We start from the raw sequence: 21518 nt of genomic DNA on the forward strand, positions 1-21518 counted from the left end.
CTGTGCTTGTATACCACTGAAATTAGGCAGTATTTTACCCTTGAGATTTTAGAAGCAATGTTGAATATTTCTGATTTTCTGTTAATTTGTAGTTATCCAACAGCGATTCACAGAGAGGGCAAGTCTCAAAAGAAAACCTCTGTCATCCAAACCTGTTGTGATAATCACATGAAATTAACAGGAATATGTAGTGCAGAGAGTAAATAAAGTGAGACATGTCCTAGAAGCTTTCTCCCATAAAGAAATGTATGTTCTTCTGCCCCTTCTTCTTCATGTAGATCTTTATTTGATTGGAAGTTGGTAAGTTCAATTATGATTTACTTAGTCATAAAATGAACCAATTGTTTTCAGAACATATTCAGGGTGGTCTCACCACAATCAGAAGGATGTTAATCAGGATTTCCTGGAACCAACCACAGACTTCCCTGCTATTTACCCTTTCCCTCACTTTATGTTAAAAGTCTATTAAAAGTTTATAGTCTTCCAAAGATCATATTAGGCATTAAAATCCAGGCATCTCATTCTTGCTGCAAAGATTGTTAGAAGAAAAGAAAATAAATGGGTTATCACGAATCCATTCTCATCATGAGGAGTGTAAAAAGCATGCACAGTGGAACAATATTCATTTATTTTTACGACAATGCTTGAGAAGAGAAAAAAATGAAGTGAAATAAACCTAGGGATATGTAATATTATTACTTCCATGCACAGAGAGTTAGGACGGCTAGAATGAAATATCTCAGTATGCAGACAAACTCATACTTAACTTTGTGTGTGAGTGTGTGTTGTAGGGTGTGATTTTTGCAAGTGTTGGTTTACTGAGTTAATGAGTTTATTTCTGATGCAAGAAAAGTGAATTAACATTTATTTAAATCATCAGTTTTTTAAAAGCTTATTCTATAGAATGTTTGTCAGAATAAAGAAGACATGTTTTTCTCCATTTGTTGCTCTCAAACAAGACATGGTTGAAAACACGTATAAAAATGAATCTCAAATATTCATAAATATGGAGATTTTAACAGATCATTTTGTAAATGTATGTATTCTGCATTTATCTAGAGGGTTAAGAAAAAAATTTCTTCCAATGCAGTATAAAATAAGTTGATGCTTGAATCTTAATCTCTATTTGATTATTTATATCTATTTATTCAAAGAATAAGTGGATCTTTCCCTTGAAATTTAAGAAAACATCTGAAAGTACATAAACTAGATTCCTTTATACTAAGATACTATCTATCTAAATGTAAGTTTTAGATTATTTACATTGATTTAGAGAGATAGTGACTTGGTGAAATTTACTCCCAATAAGCAGCACATGTTGCAGACTTTTCTTAAATTTAAAATTGTTTTAAAATACTTGTTTACAAGTTATTAAATATCATAGGAAAATTGCTGCAGACCTTTGAAAAAATTGTGTCTTTATCCTGTTCTCTTTTATAAATGCAAGTTGTTATAATAGGCAATGTCCCTTAGAAACTGTGAAAGTTGAGAATTCACAGTATGCTTTACACTCTTCTGATGCATATTCATCAAATCAGTGTTATCGAGCTTATTCAAGCACAGTATTAAGTGTATAAACTCTGGAACTGAACTCCTTGGGTTTGAATATTTGTTCTGACACTGACTAGCTGTGTGACTTTGGAGAGTTGACTTAATCTCTCTGTGCCTTCATTTTCTTTCTCTTAAAAATGTATAGGAAAATATTAGCCATCTCAAGGATTTGTTGTGCTGATTAAATTAATAATATATATATATATACAAGTTATCACTTACAAGAGAGATGGCATGGTACAAATAATTGCTACTATGTCAGGAAAGCAAAGACTAAAGAGCCAGTGTCCCTGCTCTCAAGGTGCTAATAAACTAGCTTAGGAGACAGGTGTTTCTGAGTTTTTGTCACAAACTAGGCATTGGAGCCGGAGAAGGCAATGGCACCCCACTCCAGTACTCTTGCCTGGAAAATCCCATGGACGGAGGAGCCTGGTAGGCTCTAGTCCATGGGGTCGCTAAGAGTCGGATAGGACTGAGCAATTTCACTTCCACTTTTCATTTTTATGCATTGGAGAAGGAAACGGCAACCCACTCCAGTGTTCTTGCCTTGAGAATCCCAGGGATGGGGGAGCCTGATGGGCTGCTGTCTATGGGGTTGCACAGAGTCAGACACGACTGAAGTGACTTAGCAGCAGCAGCAGTAGCAGCAGGCATCAGAGATACAAAGATCTACACTTTAAGGTGCTCTTAGGCACAGGTGGGAGACCCTTAATGCAGTGCAATAAATGACATGATAGTCCTATGCTCTCGCGAGAATACAGCACATCTAAGTTGCATGTTGCACAGTTGGGGGCGGTTGGACTATAGAGGATCTGTTTCATAAGAGGGTGCAGCTTTAACTGGATCTTGAAAAAGAACGTGAGTCAGTGAACAAAGGAAGAGTGTGAGAACTCTAAGCAGAGGAATCGTCCCAGGCACAAGTATCAGAACACATGAAAATGTTAACTGTTTGATGAACTCTAAATACCTCATCCAGGAAATAGAAGGTGCATATAAAAATTTTAAAAGATCTTTTTCTTCAAAGAGGTTTAATTTTAACAAGAATAAAATAATGTACACTGTAGTAGAATTTCAATCTTGTCATTTCATTGGGCATGTATTAAATCAAATTAATATTTGATTTAAGGAAGACAGGGCTGGATCTCTATCATGGATTGCATCTATATTTTACAAATAAGAACAATATTGGAAATACTGGAAATACAAAAAATGTCAAGTGGCATCCAGTTCTTTCAGCTAAAAAAATGATTGCATTTGAATTAAAAATCACCATATGTGGCCAGTAACACTGCAACAGTACCACCCTTCAATCATCATATTTTTAATATGGATGTATAATTTCAAAAAGTAATTATTAGCTGTGATATTATGATTTATAATATATTGTTACATATAATAAATACATATAAATTATATTAAATATACATTTAGTATTCATCCCCATTCTTGGCATAGAGCTCCTAAAATCATGGTTGGTAATGGTGATTTGGAGAACATGTTTCTCTGAGAAGCAAGGAAACTCCCTGTCTTTTTCCCATGTCTTGCCCTATGCATCTCTTCCATCTGGCTGTTTTAGTTACATACTTTGTGTTATAAAACCAGTCATACAGTAAGTAAATGCTTTGGAGTTTTGTGAGCTGCACTGGCAAATTAATGAAAACCAAGGAAAGAGTCATTTTATAAGCTCCAGTTTATAGCTGGTTGGTCAGAGGACAAGTGAAAACCTGGACTTAGAATTGGCAATTGGCACCAAAGGGCAGGAGACATCTTGTAGGATTGAGCCCCTAACCTATGAGATTTGATGCTCTCTCCAGGCAGATAGTGTCAGAATTGACTTCAATTGGCTTCTGTGGTGGCTGAATGGGTAAAGAATCCATCTATAATGCAGGAGGCAAAGGTTTGATCCCTGAGTCAGGAAGATCCTTTGGAGGAAAGCATGGCAACCCATTCTAGTATTCTTGCCTGGAAAATCCCATGCACACAGGAGCCTGCCCATAGAGTTGCAAAAAGCTGGACATGACTGAAGCAACTGAGCACACACGTACACTCAGATGGTACTAAAATTGTTTGGCAACGTGAGACAAAAAATCCACACAAGGGAATTGGGCATCAGAACTATATTAGTGTAATGAAAATACATAAAACTTATATTAACAATTATAGAAGCAGGTTGAAAAATAGGTGGTAACTGGACCAAAACAGCATATTGCATGAAAGTATGTGTTTAATTTTTGAAAAGTTTTCAAGAATTATACAGTGAAATATATCTAAGCAGAGTACTTTCTGTCTCTCTTGATATAAACACCGAGTAAGCCAGAGATTTTGATGAATTCCTATAAGATAGAAAATAGATGGAATTGAGTTGGCAGAAAAATCAGACCTGAATAAACTGCAGCAAAGACTATAAGCAGGATAAAGTTTCTTAAAAGATAAAATAAAATTCTGTCTTGGCTTGAAGAAATGCCAGTTCAAATTAGAATCTCAACAGAAAATAAGAACAGCTCACCTAAAACCTCCTACCTTTTGAGAAAAAATAACACCATGAAAGAAAGGGACCAAATGAATAAATACAATAAATAGCTCCCATTGAACAGAATTAAAAGGGAAAATAGAAAACGACAACATAAATATAAGCAGTAACTTTCAAAAGATGGAGCAAGGCAGTGTTCATTAACAATATTCATTAGCAAGAATAACAGTAAGCTAAGAAATGAGAAGCAGTGATCAAAATATAAAATTTGGTTGTGGAAAACGTAACCAAATTGTCAAAGTGAAAGTGAAAGTCACTCAGTGGTATCCAACCCTTGGCAACCCCCTGGACTATATAGTCCATGGAATTCTCCAGGCAAGAATAATGGAGTGGAAACCCCTGATAATGGTCAAAACAGAAGATAACATTAGTTGAAAGATTATGCTAAGGAATTAGAACCATAATGGACAGAATGTTTCTCTAATATCCAAACTTCATAGAATGTATTATTTTGGCTGGCGTTTATACAGTAAAAAAGTTATATTTATTAACAGGTGGTGCTAGTGGTAAAGGTAGCTCAGCTGGTAAAGAACCCACCTGCAATGCAAGAGACCCCAGTTTGATTCCTGGGTCAGGAAGATCCCCTGAAGAAGGCATAGGCTACCCGTTCCAGTGTTCTTGGGCTTCCCTGGGGGATCAGTCAGTAAAGAATCCTCCTGCAATGTGGAAGAGCTGGGTTCAATCCCTGGGTTGGGAAGATCCCCTGGAGGAGGGCATGGCAACTCAGTCCAGTATCCTTTCCTAGAGAATACCCATAGACCGAGGAAGCTGGTGGGCTACAGTCTATGAGGTCGCAGAGTCAGACACAACAGCAACTAAGCACAGTATAGTGGTAAAGAACCCGCCTGCCAGTGCAGGAGACAGAAGAGACACGGGTTCAGTCCCTGTGTCAGGAAGATCCCCTGGAGGAGGGCATGGCAACCCACTCCAGTATTCTTGTCTGGAAAATCACATGGACAGAGGAGCCTGGTGGGCTACAGTTCATAGGGTCGCAAAGAGTTAGATACAACTGAAGCGACAATACACACGCACACAAACTGAAATACAGCATTTTCAGCAACATAAAGTATAGAAGATCTTGAATTATAATTCAGCAGCTGATCAGAACCACGTGTAGACACTTTAAAGTATGTACTGTATCAACAGAGGAATGAGTATGTTAGTTTTTATAGGTGCTTAAGGAGGTTACTAAAAACTAATGTCAGCCTGCAGATTCACATTTTTATGCAGAGCACTTTTTAAAAGAACAAAATTTTGATATTAAATGGAAGATATATACCACAGTATGCAAAATAAAAGCACAAAGAGGAAGATGAAGACATACTTATAGATTTAGAACTCCCATTGTCATTCCAAAAGACAGGAACAAGGAAAGAGAGGAGTAAAATGCTTTGGAGGAAAACATGTCTTCAGGTTGAAAGTGTCACCAAGACATAATAAAAAATCAGTAAAGCAATTATTCTTCAATAAAAAATAAATTAATTTAAAAATCAGATGAATAGACTCAATATGGTGAAACATCAGGATAAAGAAGATAATAGTACAATTATGAAAAAAATGATGCTGCAAGAAAAAAACAAGAATGCAGACAAACAAACACACAGAGACAACCTAGGTTATCTACAAAGGGGAAATCATCAAAGCGGCATCAGATTTTCCCTCAGCAAGAACTGAACTGAGAAAGCAGTAAAGCAATATCTGCAAAATTCAGAGGAAATATTATCTTAAATTCCCTTCCAATACCCGTCTTTATGTATCTATTTGTCTATCTGTCTGCCTACTTACCTATTTATTAGAAGCAGTTTTTAAAATGTAACCTATGACAGATTTTATTTTCCAAAAAAATCCAGAGTAATATTTCTGGCCCCACACTTTGTTGTGGAAGCTTAACACCACCCATCAAGAGGTAGTGTTTATTTCTCATAACTTTGAACCTGGAAGGTACATTTCAACTGCAATGATGTACTAATTGGGGCAGAGATGATAGTAACATTGATTATATAAGGGCTTCCCTTGTGGCTCAGCTGGTAAAGAATCCACTTGCAGTGCAGGAGACTTGGGTTCAATACCTGGGTTCGATCCCTAGGCTGGGAAGATCCCCTGGAGAAGGGAAAGGCTACCCACTCCAGTATTCTGGCCTGGAGATTTCCGTGGACTGCACAGTCCATGGGGTCACTAAAAGTCAGATACGACTGAGCAACTTTCACTTGATTACATAAAACTTTTAAAATGCTATAGGGTAAACACCATCAACAAAAAGCAACATAATTTGAGAAAATGCTGGAAAAACATATGAGGCAAATAATTGTGATACATAATTTGTCTGAAATCTCTTAAAAGTTAATATAAAAATTGTAATCACAATTTAAAAATTAGACAAAATTCGAGTATCACTGAGTGACAAAAGGAATTATACAGGGACAATGAAATGAATAAAATGCATAACCCACTCATCAGGCATATACAAACTGAAATGGCAGATATCAATTTTGCTGATAATGTTGACAAAAAATACATTTAAGATTCACAGGATCTAGCCCCTGATGGCTCAGCTAGTAAAGAATCTGCCTGCAATGCAGGAGACACAGGAGATGTAGGCTCAGTCCCTGGGTTGGGAAGATCCCCTGGAGGAGGGCATGGTAACCCACTCCAGTATTTTTGCCTGGTGGAGCCTGACAGGTACATTCCCTGGGGTTGCAAAGAGTTGGGCACAACTGAAGCAACTGAGCACAAGCACAAGTGTTAATAAGGATTTGTGATATTAAAGTCTTTTGAATATGACTGTCTTATGAAAAGCAACTTAAAATACCTCATTAAATCTTAAAAGAAAAAATCTCTTTACTCAAGCAGTCCACTTAAAAGAATCTATTACAAAGAAATATATGCCTAAATATGTGTGTGGCTGTGTGTGTATACATGTCCATACAAGGATTTTAAATAGGGTGGTATTGAAGTAAAGTGAAAGTCACTCAGTTAAATTCTGGTACATTCTTAATACAGAGTGTAACATAAAATAATACAACACTTAAGGTAATTGCATTTATGTTGATAAATGTGTAAAAATGATACATATGTTATATGTATATAAAATATATAGAAGACAAATAGTATTTTTAATCTGTTTTATTTACAATAATTAGACTTATTTTATAAGCAAATATATAAATATATATAGACACACATATGTGTTTATATGAATGTATATATATGTAAAATCATTTGAAAGTATATACAACAATCCAGATCTCGTTAGAAATTAATTTTGGAAGAGAAATAGTTATGTGTGACCAGCATATGAGTAATTTCAATTTATATATGTGTGTGTGTGCATGTGCGTGTGTGTGTGTGTGTGTGTGTCAGTGTTGGGCTTCCCTGGTGGCTCAGCAGTAAGCAATTTGCCTGCAGTGCAGGAGACACACGTTCAGACCCTGGGTTGAGAAGATTCCCCTGGAGAAGGAAATAGCAACCCACTCCAGTATTCTTACCTGGGAAGTCCCATGGACAGGGGAGCCTGGTGGGCTGCAGTCCCTGGGGTTGCAAAGTCAGACACGACTGGGCGACTAAACCACCACCACCATGTCAGTGTTTGATATTTTAAAAGAGTGAGCGTATTTATTTTTATAAGAAAAAAATGTTTTTTTTAATGGAAATATTTAGGGGAAAATAAATTCTACAAGTTGGGGAAGGCTTTGAGGAGCCAGATTATCTTTGCTTCAAGTAGTATCACCTGGGAAAACTCTACTAGGACTCAAGGGTCTGCCTCATTTACATGACTGTCAAGTTAGTACTCATTCTCAGCTGGGAGCTCAGCTAGAGCTGTTGATCTGGCATCTTGTTTCTTCTCCATGTCACCCTTCCATCTGGGTGGGTGGTCATATCACAGTAAGACAGCCTCAGAGTAGTTGACCTCTCTCATATGGTAACTGATATGCTCCGAAGTGAAGTAGAACTTGGCACACTTTCTTAAATCCTGGACTTTGAGATAGTAAAATAACACTTACTCCACATTCTATTGGTCAAAGCGTTCAGAGGGCCAGTTTAGAAAAAAGAGGAATGGATTTTACATTGTTGGAATAACAGGGAATATAGTTCATTAAGGGCCATCACAGTAACAGAGTACTACAAAGTGTTAAAAGATGGAAGTTGGGACTGCCAGAACAGCTAGAGACTTGAACAGGGATTGATCTAAGAAGGGAAAGAGTCAAAACAGGAAGGATGCCATATCTACATATAAACTGCCTCCAGATTCCTTAATTGTCCTCTGAACTGAGCACAACCAAGGAATAATTAGAGAAGCCAAAAAGAAAGGATCACTGGAAATTAGAAAAAGCAGGGTAGAGATTTCAACTGCTTCCCACTGCCAGGGAAAAAAGGATTGGAATTTCAGTCTTACCAAGTTAGAGATGAGACAAAAACCTCAGACTGTCTATTGAAATATCAGAAAGGTTCCATTTTAAGAAGAAAACCTATATGCAAGCAAGAAGTAATATGGGTAAAATCCATATACTCTCATCTTAACAATGTGTTAGAGTGACACTCCTCAAGTTCAATATAATTGGTCTAATTTTGCTCTCTGCTGGAACACATGCCACACTCTTCAGAGGAAGATAAAATAACTCAGAATTTCTAAACATGTTATAAATGTACAGTTGCGCGTGACTCATAGATAAGAGAAATAATCTGTCAGCCTTGCCCCAAGATGGTCAGGACATTGAAATTAGCAGACTAGCATTTTAAAGCAGCTCTTAAAAATTGTTCAAGGATTTAAAGGAAAAGATAAACAGAATATTAGCAGAGAAAATTCAATATCTGAAATAAAACTATACTGGTTGATTTTATGGATGATTAGAGAGGTCAGAAAATAAGGCTGGTGGTCAAGTACGTGGTAGGCATGACAGCGGTCCCCAGAGTTTGCTCACTTCCAAGTCTCCAGAACCTATAAAAATGTTACCTTATTTGGGAAAAGGACTTTGCAGATATGATTAAATTAAGGATCACAAAATGAGAGATTATCCCAGATAATCTGGATGGGCCCACTGTAATCAAAAGTGTCCTTATGAGAGGAAGCAGGAGGGTCAAAGTTAGAAAGAGGTTGCCTGTGTGCAGGCTTAGTCTCTTAGTCATGTCTGATTCTTTGTGACCTCATTGACTATAGCCCATCAGGCTCCTCTGTCCATGGGATTCTTCAGGCAAGAATATGGAGTGGTTTCCATGCCCTCCTCCAGAGGATTTTCCCAACCCAGGGATCGAACCCAGGTTTCCTGCATTGAAGGTAGATTCTTTACTGTCTGAGCTACCAGGGAAACTCTAGAGAAGTTGGGATCTGTTTATCTGCTAGCTTTGAAGGTGGAAGAACGGGATAGGAACCAAACAATGCAGGCAGCATTTAGAAGCTGGAAAAAGCTAGTGAGTAGACTTTGTTCAAGTCTCCAGAAGTGTAAGCTTCCTGGACCCTTGATGTTAGCCCAGAGAAATCTGTTTCAGACTTCCGATGTCTAGAGCTATGTGGAAATAAATTATATTCTAAGACCTGCAGAGTTAAAAAGTGCCAGTTATGAGAAGAGTGAAAGAAAAAGAGTTCCAGGTATGTGAAATAGTAAACGGAACTGCCTTAATCTAAGAAAGAACTTGACACACCTGAGGAACAGAAATGAAACCATATTAACTCTGGACTAGGTAAATGGGTTTGAGAGATGCCACCAGAGGTTTAAACAAGAAGCAGATCATGATGGGCTTTGTAGCTGATGGTAAAGTATGCAATTATTTTGAAGATATATTGTCCAAGGAGTTCTTTTAAGAGTAGTGACTTGATTTGATGTACAGTTAACCCTTGAACACAAAGATTTGAACTGGACAGGTCCACTTTGGATTTTTTTCAATTATTTTTCATAATTATCAATATGGTTTAAGTATGCTAGCCAAATAATTTTGATCACTTATGAAATGAAAAACTGAAAACATTTAGTTGTCTTTTTCTCGGTGATGGAAGTTGTAAAAAGAATTGTTCACTGTGACAATTGAGAATGAATCGATGTATCTTAAAATAAAATCAATGGTTTTCTTTCCTTTTTCCAATATCAAATATTATCACTGATAGGTATTTGATTAGTGAACCCTCATACATTTCCAAACATTATGTTCATATTTTGTAAGTAAGATTACTGTGCACATATATTGAATACATAATACATTTATATTCTTTTTAAATTGAAGTATAGTTGATTTATACTGTATTAACTTCAAGTGTACAGCAGTGATTCAGTTATACATATATATATTTATATACATGTTTTTTCAGATTCTTTTCCCCTACAGTTTATCACAGAATATTCAGCATAGTTCCCTGTGCTGTATAGTTGGTCCTTGGTTATCGCTTTTATATACAGGAATGTATATATGTTAATTCCCAACTCCTAATTTATCCTCTCTGCCATTTATATTCTGTAACTTGCTTTTGGAACCTAACAATATATTTTAGATATCCTTCCAAAGCAATACATATGTCAGCTTCATTTCTGTTAGTATCTGCATAATATTCAATGTTATGTCCATACCAAGAATCAATAGATGTACCATTTAATCATTACAGTTTGGAGGAAAATTCAGATTGTTTCAAAATTCAAGTTTGTTACTAGCCATGTTATAATAAGTATCCTGAAACATTTATCTTTTAATTCTGATAATTCTATTCCTATTTGACAAAAGCTAAGAAATGGAAGAGGTAGTTAAAATACTATACATATTTTAAGTACTAATTATTTAGATACTGAGTTAAAGTGAAATATTTAATAATAATTATTTAAATGATGCATTACTTAAAAAAAAGTCTCATAGTCATTCACATTTCTAGTAGTAACCGCAGCTCTAGCAACATTGTATGCTACTACTATTTATTTTGCCAATCCAATGGATGTAGTATTTTAATTTTATTTTCCTGAGAAAGAAAATAATTTTTAATATATTTCAGTCTATACTTATTTCAGTGAAATACCTGTTTATTTCCTTTACCTTAAAAAAAAAAAAAAAAAAAAACCAAACTACCTCATTTAGTGATTTGTAGGAGCACTGTATACATTAGGGAGATTAATTCTTTAGCAATTGCTTGCAGTCATTTTCTCCTGATCTACCAGTCATCTTTTGATTTTGTTATGATTTTTGCCAATTAAGTTTTCATATTTATGTAAGTAAATGTGTACATTTTTTCTTTATGGTTTTTTAAGGTTGTGTGAATTAATAATCTCATATTTTTAATTTTTCTATTTTCTTCAAGTATTTTTTACTTTCTTAACATATATATTTTTAATCCATGAAGAAATTATTTCTCTTTATAATATACAGAATTTGATCAAATTTTCCAACTTAAATTGTGCTTAGCAAATTTTATTAAATATTGTGCCTTTACTCCATGAACCTTATTACATTCTTCAGTTCAGTTCAGTCACTCAGTCATGTTCAGCTCTTTGCGACCCCATGAATCACAGCAGGCCAGGCCTCCCTGTCCATCACCAACTCCCGGAGTTCACCCAGACTCATGTCCATCGAGTCACTGATGCCATCCACCCATCTCATCCTCTGTTGTCCCCTTCTCCTCCTGCCCCCAATCCCTCCCAGCATCAGAGTCTTTTCCAATGAGTCAACTCTTTGCATGAGGTGGCCAAAATACTGGAGTTTTAGCTTTAGCATCATTCCTTCCAGAGAAATCCCAGGGCTGATCTCCTTCAGAATGGACTGGTTGGATCTCCTTGCAGTCCAAGGGACTCTCAAGAGTCTTCTCCAGCACCACAGTTCAAAAGCATCAATTCTTCAGTGTTCAGCTTTCTTCACAGTCCAACTCTCACATCCATACATGACCACTGGAAAAACCATAGCCTTGACTAGACGGACCTTAGTTGGCAAAGTAATGCCTCTGCTTTTGAATATGCTATCTAGGTTGGTCATAACTTTCCTTCCAAGGAGTAAGCGTCTTTTAGTTTCATGGCTGCAATCACCATCTGCAGTGATTTTGGAGCCCAAAAAATTAAGTCTGACACTGTGTCCACTGTTTCCCCATCTATTTCCCATGAAGTGATGGGACCAGATGCCATGATCTTCATTTCCTGAATGTTGAGCTTTAAGCCAACTTTTTCACTCTCCACTTTCACTTTCATTAAGAGGCTTTTTAGTTCCTCTTCACTTTCTGCCATAAGGGTGGTGTCATCTGCATATCTGAGGTTATTGATATTTCTACTTTAACCACTTTAACCTATTTACAGATTTAATTCTGTTCCGTTGGTAATGTATTTGAATTCCTGTGCCAGCTCCGTGATGTCATGACTACACTACTTTTTGAAAATTAACTGTTAATGTTTTCTAGGCCACTTCTTTGCCTATTATTCTTATTTACTATTATCTTCTTGGAAATTCTCACATTTTTGTTGTTTTATAAACTTTAATTTTATTGATTTATAAAACACTTTTCATATCAATTGGAGTTTGCAGTATACATGTACCATATCTTATTTCCTTCCTTAATTATAACATTTTTACTGGAAATATTGGTACTTAAAAACTAGACACATGGGTACTTAAATTCTTTGATTGGACTGAACCAAAAGCAAACAGCACAACAGAAATAAAGGCATTTTGTGCCTGGAATTGTGTTAGGACATAAGTATAAACCAAGAAACTAAACTTTTGAAAGGAAAGGTAAAGCTGACTTAAGACTCTTATCAGACTAAAAATAATCATAGCTACAGTTTATTAAATACTTCTCTGTAAAGACTATGCTGTGTTACATGGGTCATTTTTAATTCTTAGAAGAACATTGCTGCTGCTGCTGCTGCTAAGTCGCTTCAGTCGTGTCCGACTCTATGCAACCCCATAGAGTCACATCTATTCCCCATCCTGGGATGGGGAATTCCCATCCCAGGGATTCTCCAGGCAAGAACACTGGAGTGGGTTGCCATTTCCTTCTCACTGCAAGGTACTTATTAACAAGGGAGACTGATTAGGTATATTTGTTGTCCAGGAAACTTGCTTTCTATGTTTTCTTGAGAAAGATCAGTTCTGACTTGAACTGTTCCAGAAAAATGTTTAGGTAATGGGAAGAAATACCATCTGGTTGTCTAAGGAGAGCTAACTCTGAACCTGAGAAATCAACAGACTGGGTTGTTCAGTAATTGTTTCTGTAATAAGATTCCTTCAATGATAACTTTCATACTGGAAACAGCTGAGCAGGACTGTCCTGGATAGCTCACTTCAGAAGTCCCAAGTTTACATTCTCATGCTAGAATGATTACATTACAGGCTCTGGGAGAAGAAAAGCACCTTTTATCTATTCCACATCCCTGACAATTGATAGTAGGCAAATACAAAGGATCACCCATGTGGGGATGCCTAAAATTTATGCTTATCCACTGAAAACAAAACATAAGAAAATCAGTCTAAGTCACAAAAACAAAGCCCAGTTCTTAAAAACAGTATGTATAGTTTTAATTGAGGCCTGAAAAATATCAAACAGATTTCCAAGAAAGTCTCTGAGATATTTTTCAGATAGACAGCTAGGTTAGAAGATAGGTATCTTGCACTCAGAAATGTCCGATCTGTTCACAATTTTGAGACTTATGATTTGTGTAAAATTCAGTAATATTGTGTTTGAATTACTACTATTTGTTTGCAAGCAGGAAAAGAACATTGAGAGACAATATTTATACAGCTATCTTAAGTTCAAAGATGTATGGACATGACTTTGAACTTTTGTCACTTCTGAGCTTGAAGAAAAAGTAAATGAATGATTTACAAAATATTGTACTGTATATAATATCTATCTAATATAAAGTATATAATTTTAACTCAAGCATATCCCCATTATATGTACTAGTGAGAAAAATTTGGAGAAACATGAATAGAAAAATAATTTAAAAGAAAAAATCTTAGGGCAAATTAGCTATCATATATTAATATTTTTCTATGAGACATTGAACACACATGGCTGACTGAACGGTATTACCTTTCTTCCAGCTTCCTTTTGTATTACTAAAAGATATATATGAAAAAACTAGACTATTCAAAATATTATATAATTACTTAAGTAGCATGTCAATCTAGAAACAATAGACCACAAATATAGATTATGTCATGAACACAAATACTCATCCGAAATTATGTCCAGTGTCCATACTAGGAGTGGTAGGAGTCCTATCTGAGCCTCTTTGCACTATACCCACTACTTTGCCTACTGATCTAGAATTTTCTGGTTCTTAATTTCCTTATTGACTACATGTATCTTGCTCTTGGAATTTGTCTTATGTTTATGTTCAGCTGATTACTGTCATCCTCCATCAGGCTTAGACTCTTCTTTTACTAATCCAAATCTAGAATAGCACCTACTTTGATCTGCAGTGCCAGACTCCTCTACCCTATTCTTGGGACCCTTTTGGCACCAAGGCTATCTGTTCTAGGAACTATCTTCAAGACCAGAAGTTTATGTTCTCTTCCTGCTCTACTTCAGCCCTTCCCAGTGGGTTCACAAATGTGTTTGAGAATAAAATCAGTATAAAGAAGATGAAACAATATCTGAAATGAGATGACCAAATCTTCTTGGGGTTTTCATAATGTAAAGACATAAAAATAATTATTGGATATGTGTAAGTGCATAGCATTTAGCAAATAATATATAAACTTTTTTTACATTTAAAAATATTTATCTTGTATTGGAGTATAGTTGATTAGCAATGTTGTGTTAGTATCACATTTCAGCAAAACTATTCAGTTATGCTTGTATCTATTCTTTTTCAGATTCTTTTCCCACTTAGGTTATTACAGAATACTGAGCAGAGTTCCCTCTGTTACACTATACATCTTTGTTGGTTATCTCTTTTAAATATAGCAGAGTGTATATGTTAATCTAAACTCCTCACCCTTCCCTGACCAGTAACCATAAGTTTGTTCTCTATGTCTTTCATGTTTTCATTCAAATTTTAAGATGTTTTTGTTCTAGATCTGCAAAAAATGCCATTGGTAATTTGATAGGGATTTCATTGAATCTACAGATTGTCTTGAGTAGTATAGTCATTTAGACAATATTGATTCTTTCAATCCAGGAACAAGGTATATCTCTCCATCTGTTTGTGTCATCTTTGATTTCTTTCATCAGTATCTTATGGTTTCCTGAGTACATGTCTTCTGCATCCTTATGTAGGTTTATTCCTCAGTATTTTATTCTTTTTGCTGTGATGGTAAATGGGATTGTTTCTTTAATTTCTCTTTCTGATCTTTTGTTATAAGTGGATAGAAATGCAACAGATTTCTGTGTATTTATTTTATATTCTGAAACTATACCAAATTCATTGATGAGCTCTAGTAGTTTTCTGGTAGCATCTTTAGGATTTTCTGTGTATGGTACCATGTCATCTGCAAACAGTGACAGTTTTATTCTTTCTTTTCCAACTTATTTTTAAATAAGTTTTTATTGGAGTATAGTTGTTTTACAATGTTATGTTAGTTTCTACAATATAGCAAAGTGAATCAGCCATATGTATATATAAATATTTCCTCTTTGGCCGATTTCCTTCCCATTTATATCTCCACAGAGCACTGAGTAGTGTTCTTTGTGCTATACAGTAGGTTCTTATTAGTTATCTATTATATATATAGTATATATAGGTATCAATATCTATCTCCCAGTTCATCCCACCACCTCCTCTTTCTCTCTTGGTGTCCACATGTTTATTCTCTACATCTGTGTCTCAATTTTTTTTTGCAAATAAGATAATCTATACCATTTTTTTTTAGATTCCACATATATGTGTTAATATATAATGTGTTTTTTTCTTTCAATTTGAGTTTCCTTTATTTCTTTTTCCTCTGTGATTTCTGTGGCTAGGACTTACAAAACTATGTTGAGTAAAAGTGACAAGAGTGGATATCCTTGTATTCTTGATCTTAGAGGAAATGTTTTAAGCTTTTTACCATTGAGTATAATGTTAACTGTAGGTTTGTCATGTATGGCCTTTATTATGTGGAGGTATGTTGCCTCTGTACCCACTTTCTATAGAATTCTTATCATAAATGGTGTTGAATTTTGTCAAAACCTTTTTATGCATCTATTAAGATGATCATATGGTTTTTACCTTTCAGTTTTTTGACGTGGTATATCACATTGACTGATTTGGGGATATTGAAAAATCCTTGCATCCCTGGGAATGCAACAAAAATCCCACTTGACCATGGTGTATGATCCTTTTAATGTACTCTTGGATTCAGTTTGCTAATCTTCTGTTAAGGACTTTTGTGTCTATGTTCATTAGTGATGATTTTCTTTTTTTGCGGTGTCTTTGTCTAGTTTTGGTATCAGGGCAATGGTGGCATCACAGAAAGGATTTGGGAGTGTTCCTTCCTCTGCAGTTTTTTGGAATAGTCTCAGAAGGATGCGTGTTGATTCTTCTGTAAATGTTGGGTAGAATTCGCCTGTAAAGCCATCTAGTCCTGGAGTTTTGTGATCACAGATTCAATTTCAGTATTTGTGATTGGTCTATTCATATTTTCTATTTCTTATTCAGTTTTGGAAAGCTGTACCTTTCTAAGAATTTGTTCATTTCTTCTAGAGTGTCCATTTTATTGGCATATAGTTACTTGTGATAGTAGTCTCTTACGATCCTTTGTTTTTCTCTGGTGTCTGTTGAAACTTCTTTTTCACTTATAATTTTATTGATTTGAACCCTCTCCCCCTTTTTCTTGACAAGTCTGGCAAAAGTTTATCAATTGTGTTTGTATTTTCAATAGTGTCATTGAGTAAATGCCATTTTACAAGAAAGTAAAAGTACCAAAAATTTTCATGTAAATTGGCTTTCCCCCTCAATAAATATTGAATACATAATAATGATATGTAAGTATGTAATAAACTAATATAATACTATACATATTGTGTAATTATCAATTAAGCCCTCTGCATTGCCTTCAGATTGTATCATTAGTTAATATAATTTGATTAAAAGCCTTCTGGTACATTTGTCTATATCATAAGAACAAAATGGTTTAAAAGTATTTTTGTAGGATTGCAAGGCAATAATAGACCTCTCAAGAAGTTTCCACTGGAATTTATAATAATTTATTGTGTACCATTTTGTTTCCTTGGGCATTTGAAAAGTTCTGAACCATTTCAAATGGCAAGTCCATTTTTCTTACTAAATATTTTTTATCTGAAATAATGGATTTCAGAGTTTTTTCTATGTGTTTGGTAAAGATAAAATTTTATTCTGAAAAATTTGAGGTGGATTTTACTATCTTCTTTTACTGATGAAGCTTGTATTAAAATGGAAATAATCATTTTGGCTTACTCAATATCATGCTATCTCATTTACTAAACAGAAGAGCCCATATGCTATTTCTTGGATCACAGTTTTGATCATGAGTACAAACTTTGTCAGACACTTACATAAAGTTTATATTTAAGTTTAGTGTATTTTCTTTGTTTTTAGTTTTATTTTACAAAATCTCTGAGTCTTGGAAAATATTAAAAAATGGGCTTGAATTCAAACATGTTTGCATACATTCAGCATATTTGTTACTGAAGCAAAGTCCTGACAGAAATTGGGAGTTAGAAATTTTCAGAGAAAACACTGTATATGAAACAGTGATTGGTGTGTGTGTGTGTGTGTGTGTGTGCTCAGTTGTGCCTGACTATTTGAGACCCCATGGACTGTAGCCCACCATTCGACTCTGTCCATGGAATTTTCCAGGCAAGCATACTGGAGCAGGTTGCCATTTTCTCCTCCAGGGGATCCTCCTGACCCAGGGATTGAAACCGAATCTCTTTCATCTCCTGCACTGGCAGGTGAATTCTTTACCACTAGGCCACCTGCAAATGCACCACATTAATGTGCTCCAAAGTCAAATGAATTTGCACTAATAAAGAATAGGTAAACACTTCTCTCATTAGAGAAATATTCCATCTAATGAAGTGCCAAAAGATATCTTTTGCCCATTATCTCTGAAAGGAAAGTAAGTGACTATTGCTTTCTATTTTGATGTAGAAATCAAGAATTATGGAAATAAGGGTAACAATCAAGTTTTTATTAAGCAATGACCAAAACAAACAGACACATTGACTACATTGGGCTTTAATCTGCAGAAATGGGTTGAACTGCCCAGATGGTAGGCTTGGACTGAATATTGGACAGAAGACACTGATGCTTCTTGACAACAGTGCATGGATGGTGCCGAAATGTGACGATAGAAACAGAAGGACCCCTCTTTCCCAGTATGCTCTCCTTATTCGCTTCTCCAGCCTCATCCAGCTTGACATTTGACAGTTGGCAGATACCTCATCCCAAGAAGCAGAGCCAGATATTTGATTTGAATAATCACACAGAAACTGTTTCACTTTAATGCCCATGATCAACTTGTTTGCATTTTCTATGTCTTGGATTATGTGAAAATGTTCATTGAAAACACTTAAAATTTTGGATGGGTTATCAGGTTCTGAAAGAAAGGAATCAAAAGTTCTTTTCTTGGACTTTCACACAGGTGTAAACTATGGCAGCTTTTTTAAAAAGTGCTTTGTTGAGAGAATTAAACTTGAAGAATTGTTGCTTTTTTGTGTTTTCTGGCTTTGGGGCAATCTCTAATATCCCAATATCAGTTTGACAGAATTTGACAGTCAGTAGACAAGGCTGTGATTTTTATGCAGCTCCTGTGTATGGCATTCTTTTGTGGGTTTAGTGTTGAAAATAATGCTTGTCTTTGGTATTGAGAGTGGAGACTTATGGTTTATCATGAAATCATTTCACACTATGCATTTGGGCCAGACTATCTCTGTTTTAGCATGAAAGAAAGTTTTTGGTAAGAATTATTAAGCCATAAGAAGGAGCACTAGCAAAACTCAGGAGTGAGCTTCCTGACTACATAAATACCTATAATCCTCCAAAATCTTTATTTATTTATTCAACAGAATTTTGTTTAGCATATGCACTGTGTTCCTTCCTTTGGCTACAAGAAAGAAAGAGAAGCCTGTCCATCTCCCAAGAGACAGATGGTTAAGTGGAAACTCCCTCTGATTTAATTTCTCTGTAACAGTCAAAAATTCAAAAATGAAATTAAAATTAAATTATAAAGTACTGACATTAATATACAGGTTGTCTAATATTTAGGTATAATCTATTAATTATTTACTAGAGTTCTTAAAAAATCCACTAGTTACTATTGAGACAAAGTAAAGTTATATAATAGAGATGCAACATGTTAATAGATTTGAAATGTCAATATTTTGGATGTTTATATTCTTCACACATTTATTTATGGATTCACTCCACTCTGAGTGAAAATATCTGCATTTACCTTTATTCAAAGTCATCCCACTCTTGGATGTATACTCCAGGTACACCTGTGTGCAGGTTTTAGAAGAAGTAGGACGAAGATATTTATGTTTGTTGTTAGAAGGATTTGGAGGTCACCTAGGTGTCCATTACAGGGAAAATGAATAAGTGAAAACTGATGGATGAATTCTTAAAAAAAAAAATTGTGCATCATTTGGAAACAGTGAATTAGAAATATAATTAACACCATGAACAGATGTTAAAACCAAATGTCAAAAGAAAAAAGACTGAAAGGTATAGAATGAATCTATTGCACAATACAATTTTTATATATTTGAAGAGCATACACAAACATATATTTCTCAAAATTACATATACACCCAAGAACATACACCAGATACATTAAAGTGGGTGATTATTGTGGCAATAAGAATGAGGGTGGGCTCAGAGACTAAGATGAAAATAAGTATAAATAGAGCCAGAGATGAGCTTTACATAAGTTCATGGTAATAATGTTCTATAAGGGTATCTTAAGTCAACTTAATTTTTTAGATAAAATATGCAAATATAGTATAAATTCTTGACTAGATGGGAGCAGTCATTGGTTAAATACACTGCTCCTGAAAATCTGAGAAACATCAGGGTAAAAAAACAAACAAACAAACAAAAATGATATTTGGACTTGACATCATGGTCTCTTTAAAGACCGCAACAAGAACAATTTCAGCAGAGTAGCAGGAGTGTAAGTCAGATTAGATGATCGTCAGAGGGGTGAACAGGCAGTGAATAAGTGGTAATAACCAATGCAGAATCTTTCATACCTAGGAGACATTACAGGGAAATTCACTGTGAACCTCCCACAGAAAAGGAGGATATGTAAATTTCTCAAGTATCTATGACTCCAAACTCCTGACTGCAGGGCTCACGTTCCAAAAAGAAACAGGCTTTTAAAATGTTAAATTAAGCATAAGGGTGAATGAAGTAAATGCATTTCAGTCACAAAGAGTCAGATAAATATAGTTCTTTACAAACTTAATTACAGAAATTACTGCTTAAATCTCCATCCTCACATATGTTTTCCTAAAGTGAAATTCAGGACAGAAAAAAATTGGAATTAAAATATAGCGCTTATCCACTTCAGAAATGTATGACTTCACTCACATACATACATGACTTCACTCACTCACATACTCACATACACCTCCACCACAGAGAAGGTGGTTTCTGAGAAGGGTAATAAACGTAATCATTAAAAAGCGGCCGTGGGCTCTGTATTAGTTTCCTACTGTTGCTTTAACAAATCAGTACACTTTTTTTCTAAATCATCTTTATTTATTTCAGCTTTGCTTATTTTTATAACACACGTGCATTATTATTTGATTGCTTTCTGACCTGACTCGTGTTCTCCTCAGGTAACTTTGGTTTATTTTTGTGAGCAGATTGTTGCACCAAAGCACTATATGTACTAATGGTGAATTGTTTTGAAGCTCTTTTTTCTTTTCTTTTTAATTTTTTATTGAAGGATAATTGCTTAACAGAATTTTGTTGTTTTCTGTCAAACCTCAAAATGAATCTCTCTCCCTTTTGAACCTCCCTCCCATCTCCCGCACCATCCCACCCCTCTAGGTTGATACAGAGTCCCTGTTTGAGTTTCCTGAGCCATACAGCAAATTCTGGTTAGGTATCTATTTTTAATATGGCAATGCAGGTTTCCATGTCACTCTTTCCATACATCTCACCCTCTCCTCCCCTTTCTCCGTGTTCTTAAGTCTATTCTCTATGTGTGTTTCTCCACTCAGTTCAGTTCAGTCACTCAGTAGTGTCAGACCCTTTGTGACCCCATGGACCACAGCATGTCAGGCTTCCCTGTCCATCACCAACTCCTTAAGCTTACTCAAACTCATACTCATCAAGTCGGTGATGCCATCCAACCATCTCTTCCTCTGTCGTCCTCTTCTCCTCCCACCTTCAATCTTTCCCAGCATCAAGGTCTTTACCAATGAGTCAGTTCTTCGCATTAGGTGGCCAAAATATTGGAGTTTCAGCTTCAACATCAGTCCTTCCAATGAATATTCAGGGCTGATTTCCTTTAGGATTGACTGGTTGGATCTCCTTGCAATCCAAGGAGATTCCAATCTTGGAAT

At 35.4% G+C, this 21518-nt stretch overlaps 1 protein-coding gene across 2 annotated transcripts in view; it reads left to right on the forward strand.

Moving 5' to 3' along the window:
- Nucleotides 1-21518, forward strand: part of LOC147379261 (uncharacterized) — a 175036-nt gene that overhangs the window by 94058 nt on the left and 59460 nt on the right. Inside the window, exon 5 of one of the 2 annotated variants that reach the window (XR_015132654.1) lies at nucleotides 18192-18684. The exons of the other annotated variant lie outside the window; for it this stretch is intronic. The gene's annotated coding sequence lies outside the window, so the exon portion shown is untranslated. Of the gene's footprint in view, nucleotides 1-18191; nucleotides 18685-21518 lie in introns of those variants that run through there. 2 annotated transcript variants of the gene reach the window in all.

Source organism: Bos grunniens, chromosome 1 (genome assembly GCF_055505025.1).
Source record: "Bos grunniens cultivar Pamir isolate PY7600 chromosome 1, Bosgru_T2T1.0, whole genome shotgun sequence".
Taxonomy (NCBI): domain Eukaryota; kingdom Metazoa; phylum Chordata; class Mammalia; order Artiodactyla; family Bovidae; genus Bos; species Bos grunniens.